This window comes from Amphimedon queenslandica, unplaced genomic scaffold, assembly GCF_000090795.2.
Source record: "Amphimedon queenslandica unplaced genomic scaffold, v1.1 AMPQUscaffold_13117, whole genome shotgun sequence".
NCBI lineage: Eukaryota > Metazoa > Porifera > Demospongiae > Haplosclerida > Niphatidae > Amphimedon > Amphimedon queenslandica.
The window spans coordinates 41,638-48,801 of record NW_003546647.1 but is presented as its reverse complement, the minus strand read 5'-3'; the positions used below and the strand labels follow the sequence as shown (position 1 = coordinate 48,801).

The 7,164-nt window shown below is 35.0% G+C and overlaps 1 protein-coding gene and 1 long non-coding RNA gene across 2 annotated transcripts in view; both read left to right on the top strand.

Moving 5' to 3' along the window:
• LOC109585121 (uncharacterized) overlaps positions 1-7,164 on the top strand; it is a 22,779-nt gene that overhangs the window by 12,216 nt on the left and 3,399 nt on the right. The window lies entirely within an intron of this gene.
• LOC109585123 (uncharacterized) lies at positions 6,741-7,156 on the top strand. Its single transcript, XR_002186333.1, has 2 exons — positions 6,741-6,969; positions 7,023-7,156. It is a non-coding gene; the product is annotated as an uncharacterized LOC109585123 (long non-coding RNA).

Sequence of the window (7,164 nt, the reverse complement as noted above, 5' to 3'; positions counted from 1 at the left end):
GTTCTTGTTTGTGTTGATTTTTTTATAATATTTCGTAAATTCGTTGGAATCCTACTTCATCTTGTTTTTTTTTAAATTTTTTATGTTCTTGTTTGTGTTGATTTTAAAATAATATTTATAGTATTTCTTTAGTTGCAATTGTGATACTTGTTGATTTTACACAAACAATATTTTTCTTTATTATTATTATCACTGTTATAACATTTATGAGAGACAGCATTGAATAGACATGCCGAAGGAATATCAAGTATCCTGATGACAAGTGAAACTAATACTAGTCTTGACACAAGTCCTTTATAATTATCATTGCATATCATAAGTCATAACATTAATTAATTGTTTGTTTTTTAAAATAAAATAAAATAACACACTTGATAAATAGTAACATGTAAAATCAATACCTTCTTTTAGCTGGAAACCACCACTAAAGTATTGCAGTAAGTTGATTCCAAGCATAGCTTGGTAAAAAATAACTTGCTTCTTCCAGAGCTGCAGATCTGAGCATGCGCGACCACACCCAAATTTTGGAGCACATGGCAAGCTTCTTTAATTAACAAAATGGCGGCATCTAGCTAAGATGGCTCGATCCAGCAGTCACAGTATCACTTTTTCCTTACTTGAAGAATGATCTGATGGGACATGGACCTGCGCATAGACTGTTGGAGTAGATTGGTGTAAGAATTATTCTTGTAGCACCAACTGATACTGAGATACACACCGACAACTGGATTGACAGGACTTGATGAAGATGATGAAGATGAAAAAAGGTGGCTGAACAAAACGGCCGGTTCGCCGATTTTTGACTTTTCGCTTAGACAAGGTCTAGAGCCACGCTAGTTGTACCATTGGATTCCTCTGGTCAAGATAAGGTCCTCTATAAAGTCTGGTAAGCATAGGAGCTCGTTTTCCCGGTATAGCAAGGCTGCAAAAGTCGTGGCAGCCATTATGTTTGGGGGTGAATCCTACTTAGTAACGCTACCGCGTTACTAATAGTACAGGGACTTTGACCCAATTTTAGAACAACTTAAAAATTTGTAAAAAATCCAATTTTGATTGAAATCAGCTCAAACATTCTACGCAACATAAGAACATGTATATGCATCAGGAAATGTAATAAAAATTAAGAATTCTCTACTTTTCATTTTTGGCAAAATTTGGCCAATGACCCTGTACTATAGTACAGGGACTTTGACCCGACTTTAAAACAACTTTAAAAATTTGTAAAAAATCCAATTTTGATCGGAATCAGCTAAAACTTTCTACGCAACATAAGAACATGTATATGCATCAGAAAACGTAACAAAAATTAAGAATTCTCTACTTTTCATTTTTGGCGAAATTTGGCCAATGACCCTGTACTTACAGTACAGGGACTTTGGCCCGATTTTAGAACAACTTTAAAAATTTGTAAAAAAATCCAATTTTGATCAGAATCAGCTCAAACTTTCTATGCAACATAAGTACATGTACATGTACATGTGTGGTAATGTACATGTACATTTTTAAAAACATTAAAATTACCAGTTTAAGTAACGAGTCGACCATTTCCTTCACATTATCAGGCTTCCTGTCGACAGAGAAATTCAACCAAAGACTATTAGAACCAGACACGTGAGTCCCTCTAGCCACAATCCAGGAAAGATTCTCAGAGTCTAAAAAACTCTGATTAGGACTAGCAGCAACACCCAGACCTTCCTCCACTAGTATATCAGTAACCCAGGTCTTGTCTTCATTGGTTATATCAACGTAGTATAGTGGATAGTCTATAGCTTCAAAGTGAGAGAGGACTGGGAATATGAAGGAGGTTATTTTCTTCTCGTCTTTATTGACAGGAAGGACAGCTGCTATTAGTAGTTTATCAACTACCAGCTCTCTTAGCCTGTGGAAAAGAGTCAGTAAACTCTTGCATACCTCAGTAAAATAGATATATACATGTACTTATATATCGTGCATGTATACACAAGACAGTACAATGTACATGTACATGCAACAGTTTTAATTAAAATGTTATTTGTACATGCTATATTACATTATCATTATTATCAAGAGTGGATAAGGAGGAGGGGAGAGTGTCTAACTGCCCTATGCTGCTAGTGATATGTGCGCGTAGAAGTCTTTCACAGTTTGTTTAGCACCTTCTTTGACCTGTTTAAACATCAACAGCCATGATAGTAAATGGGTGTGTTTTTAATAACCTATATGGTGCACCCACCCACACGTGTAGTCACGATGTTTCAAGAGGAAGAATCAGAACTACAGCACAATCCAGATGATCACGACTGTTACAACAGATTGAGAGCATCTAATCTTGATGAGCGTCATGCCACTACACCTAAGCGCCCTAAAGCATCAAGAAAGAGGACATGGAGTCAAGAGTCAGAAGCAGGCTCTGCTCCAGTGAACTCAGATCTGTAATACTTCGTTTTTAAGATCAACAGCAGTTAACAGCCCGTTTTAAAAGTACATGTACCACATATTCTTTCACTTCTATTATTATCCTTACTCTTGATGTGGGTCCCAAGGGACCAGACTAAAGGAGGATGATCATTGATCAAGAGCTTTTAATGTGTCAATAACAAACATGGTTTGTGTACTTGGAAACTACAAATCTCTTCAGAGTGGTACAAAGTGACTGGTACAACAAGGTGAGGTCAAATTCTGCTTCCAAGGTCTCTGTATGGTCTCTTGCTGCTCAGTTCAGCAGCCATTTTTATATTACAGTTAACTTAAGTACACGCCCAACTATGGCTTCAGTGCAGTTATCACTTATTGTGCTAAATAAGGTATGCGGGAATGTACAAATAATAACCATGAAACTTCTACGCGCACATATCACTAGCAGCATAGGGCAGTTAGACACTCTCCCCTCCTCCTTATCCACTCTTGTTATTATTATGGCTCTACTAGCAGAAATATGAGATGTACAAAAAATTAATACAAGTAATTAAATCAATAATCTAGTCATTCATTTTCATTTTGCATTCATTTCATTTGTGACTATGTGAAAACTCTCCTATTCCTTCATTTGGCATACAGTATGTGTATGTAAACCACTACTACCACTGTACATAGTACTCTATTGGCAGCACTGTCTGCCAATAGAGTACTATACATGTACATGTCTCTGGCTGTCAAGATACAGTGTACATGTATTTGATCATTTTCATGGAATTATATCACATGGATATTACTAGGGCACATGCATATAATGCTACATGTAGTTCAATGCTATAGATTATTATTATCAACATTACTAGGTGAATTTAAAATGTTTAGGGGTGAGCAAAACAATTTTGTGCATATTTGTGTTAATTACAAGCAATAGTACTTTTGTTACAAGTAAATTAATTGCAATCTTTTAGTTTCTATTGTGAGTTGTATCAATGCTATTAACAGTTTTATGATCATTCTTACTAAAGCTTTGTTTTCTGTATTAAGAGCTACATATATACATGTAAATAGTCATAGTCTAAAAATGCATGTCTTCCATACATTTACTTATTTATTGCCTAAAATGTTTGAAGTTGTTTTCGACGTATCATTGAGTAGATCAGTATGAAGTGGAATAGAGTACTCTTGGCAGCATTGTCTGCCAATAGAGTACTCTACATGTCTCTGGGCGTAGGCAATTGCTAAAATTATAACGAAAATGCATTTCATGAGATCACACCACTATCATACCGTACCACTGCATACTGAGTATAAATACTAGGAACAGACTGTGTAGAGCTCAGTTCTCAACCACCTTCAATCATGCCAGTTCTACTTATTGGATCCACTGGAATGGGAAAGAGCACCTTTGGGAACTACCTTATAGATCCAGATGAGGCACACATGTATGACAACCAAACCTTTCCTATAGCCACAGACAATATGCCGATGACACAAGATGTAAAAGTTGTGGACAAGACAGTCCAAATTGACGGTGGTAGAGATTACTTCATTCAATTAATTGATACCCCAGGGTTGAACGAAAGTGCTACAAAAGATTTATCTCACATGATCGATATTATAAAGAAGGTAAATGAGTGTGAAGAAATCAGAGCTTGTATTCTTGTTGTTAAGTTCAATGCTAAAATTGATGCACAGTACAGAGCAACATTGAATTATTACAGTAGGCTCTTTCCCGATCTGTTTGAAAGCAATGTCATTATTGTAATGACCGAATTCAAAACAGATGAAGATTCAAATAAACTGAGAAAGAGGCAGAATATTGATGTCGAGCAAATAAAACGTGACACAGTATCAGAGCTTTGCAAATGTTCTGATAAGAAACTAACATATTCACCACAAATATTCACAATCGACTGTCTGGCCATTCAGGATGCTGCAAAGGAAATCAGCCAAAACGTACGTAGAGCAATCCTTGACTACATCTTTCAATTGCAACCGATAAATGTCACAAATCTAATGGTAGCAAAGACCGATTACATCCAACAAAAAGATAATGAAAAGCTCAAGGAGCTACTGGGAGAGATAGAGGGATATAAAGAAAGATTGATAGAAGCTCATAAACGCAGTGAAGAGGCCCTCAATGAGATACACAAGAAAGAGTTGGAAATTACCAAAATTGAGACCAAAATAAAAAATACTGAGGAAAAGCTGAATCAAAAAGATACAGATGAAGACGTTATTGCTGCACAATGGTCTATGAACGAAGAAAAGCCAGTGCTTCAATTTTCCTCGAAAAATTTCAGTATTAAATCACAACACGAAATCAAAAGCTATACCACGTGGACAAATGGACAATGCGAGTTTGAAGAGATTGACCAATCATACAATGAAGTTAAAGGAACAGTCAAAGGTGAATTCATACATGGAACTTATGCAACAGTTATTGCCAACACCAAAAAGAGAATAAAATATGCAAAAGAGATTGAAGACTTAAACAAAAAATTAGAGAAGGAAACGCAAAGCCTTACAAAATGCAAAAAGAAACGAGACGATGACCGAATGACGTACCAAAGAGCAGAAACAGAAATGGAATTGCTCGTAAAATATATTGACATGAGGCGGAGTCGTGCTAAAAAATGCCAATCAGATCTGATGAAAATAGATGAAGCCATACAAAGGCTGAGGGAGCTCAAAGAGTTTGATCAATCTTACTAAAACAATAACGGAGTCCTGCTGCAATAGTTTAGTTTGACTTTACAATTAAAAATGTATAGGTATCAAAATTAACACTTAGCTAGTGTTAAGTATTATTTTTGTCTATTACTAGTTATTAATTAATGAACTAATTATTAAATCATTTAAAATATCTAAGATTAAATAAGAACATTGCACGTGGGTAAAACAATCTTAGGAATGACCAGGGGGTTGCAATAATATACTACAATTGTACTAATTCCTTGAGTAAAAGCTATAGCAGCTAATTTACTATGTACTATACATGTAGTTCATATGGGAGTAAACTGATATTAATGCGCAATACATGCATGTAATTTTACACATTATTATTATTATCATTATTATTATTATTATTATTATTATTTTTATTATTATTATTACTATTACTATTTTTACCTTTCAGTAGTCTCTGGTGGATACTTGTTCTGGTCGTATTTACATAATTTAACTACCAGAGAGGATCCGCCCATTTTAATGAAAGCAGCTTGATTAGCCTCACAATGAAAGGTGATCTTTCTAAGAGCAGTCAGCACCATCTCCTGTACTGGTATCCACTCCCACTCACTCTAATTAATAATAAAACACATGTATTATAATAATTACAATTTGCAAGAAAGAACTATGAAATTACTTAGATCAAGTCAAATTTGCAAAAAAATAAAGCTAAAAACTTTAACTGCCCATTTTAAATTTTCATCTAAATCAGTAATTTTTTAAATTATTTTAAAAATACAGTACACGTACATTGTACTGTACCTTTTCCTGTGGTGGTGTCAGTAATGGTAGCAGTACAGAGACTATCTTCATTCTAGCTAGTTCCAGTCTCATCTCATCAGACCCATGAGTCAATACTGAGAGCAGTTGCAGGGCTATATACAGGATATCAGCATCAGCAGTGCAACGAATGAGACCAACGAGTGAATGGAGGAGACCTAACTGGAGTATGTCTGTGATTCTTCCTTTATTGTGATCACTAATGGAGGAAAGAGGATATTCATAACTTAGAATGAAATTTAAATGAAATTAAGATAGTGATATGTTCATAAATAGGGCATGAATATCCGAAAGGTATAAATTCTTGGCTTTGAGGGATTTGACCAATGATAGGTGTTTTGAAGACCATATCTGAAAACTGATAACTTTTAGTGATGAGCTCTTGCTAGAGACGTAGCTGTAATTTCTTTCATGCAAATAAACTTAAAATTTCGTAATAATATCCGTCTTCATAATTTTAGATTATTTTTTTACAATTTTCAATTAAACTTGGTAATTTTTAGCTCCAACTCTCACCTAAATTTTGTATTTTTCCCCTCAAAGTGGGCAAGAATTTTTGCTAGCCACACCCTTTCATACGATACAATTATTGACATAAATTAATGCCCAAATGCTCATAAATTAAAAATTATGGAAAAACAGCCTAGGAAAGTGTTCATTACAATTATTTAATAGTTATTTACTGGATAAGTGATACTGTGGTAGCTTGAAGTGCTCCCTTGGTCTCCTCTCTATTAGATTTCAAGTTAGAGAGTACAGTGTAGAGATGTCTCTCCTCGGCCATTACAACGCACGTGGGAGAGTAAATAAAATCCGGAGATATACAGCTAGTATCCAAAAACTTAATTTTATCAGATTTATTAACTTTAATAAAAGTAGTTAACAAACTACTAAATAATAAACTACCCCTCCTTCAGCAAAATGGAGTTTTCTTCTCAAGAAACAGAAGTTGCTTCTGCTGCTCCTAGTGGGCTCACTTTAGACCAGCTGCCATATCTTTGTTTGGTTAATATTTGTAACTTCTTACCAGCTGAAGATACAGCCAGACTCTCTTGCGTTTGCAAGGTATGTTACCTAATATGAAATGCTGTTCTGTTATCAGTCAACCCTGTTGATAGGCTTTTAATGATGCTGCTAGCTCAGAGGGAATATGGAGGTATGAAATTTAATGATAGATATTGTGCATTGCTGCTCTCTCTTCTCATGTCTTCTTGTTTTATTTTGCTTGTTCAATGATTCACACTAGTGGCTTGTAAAATG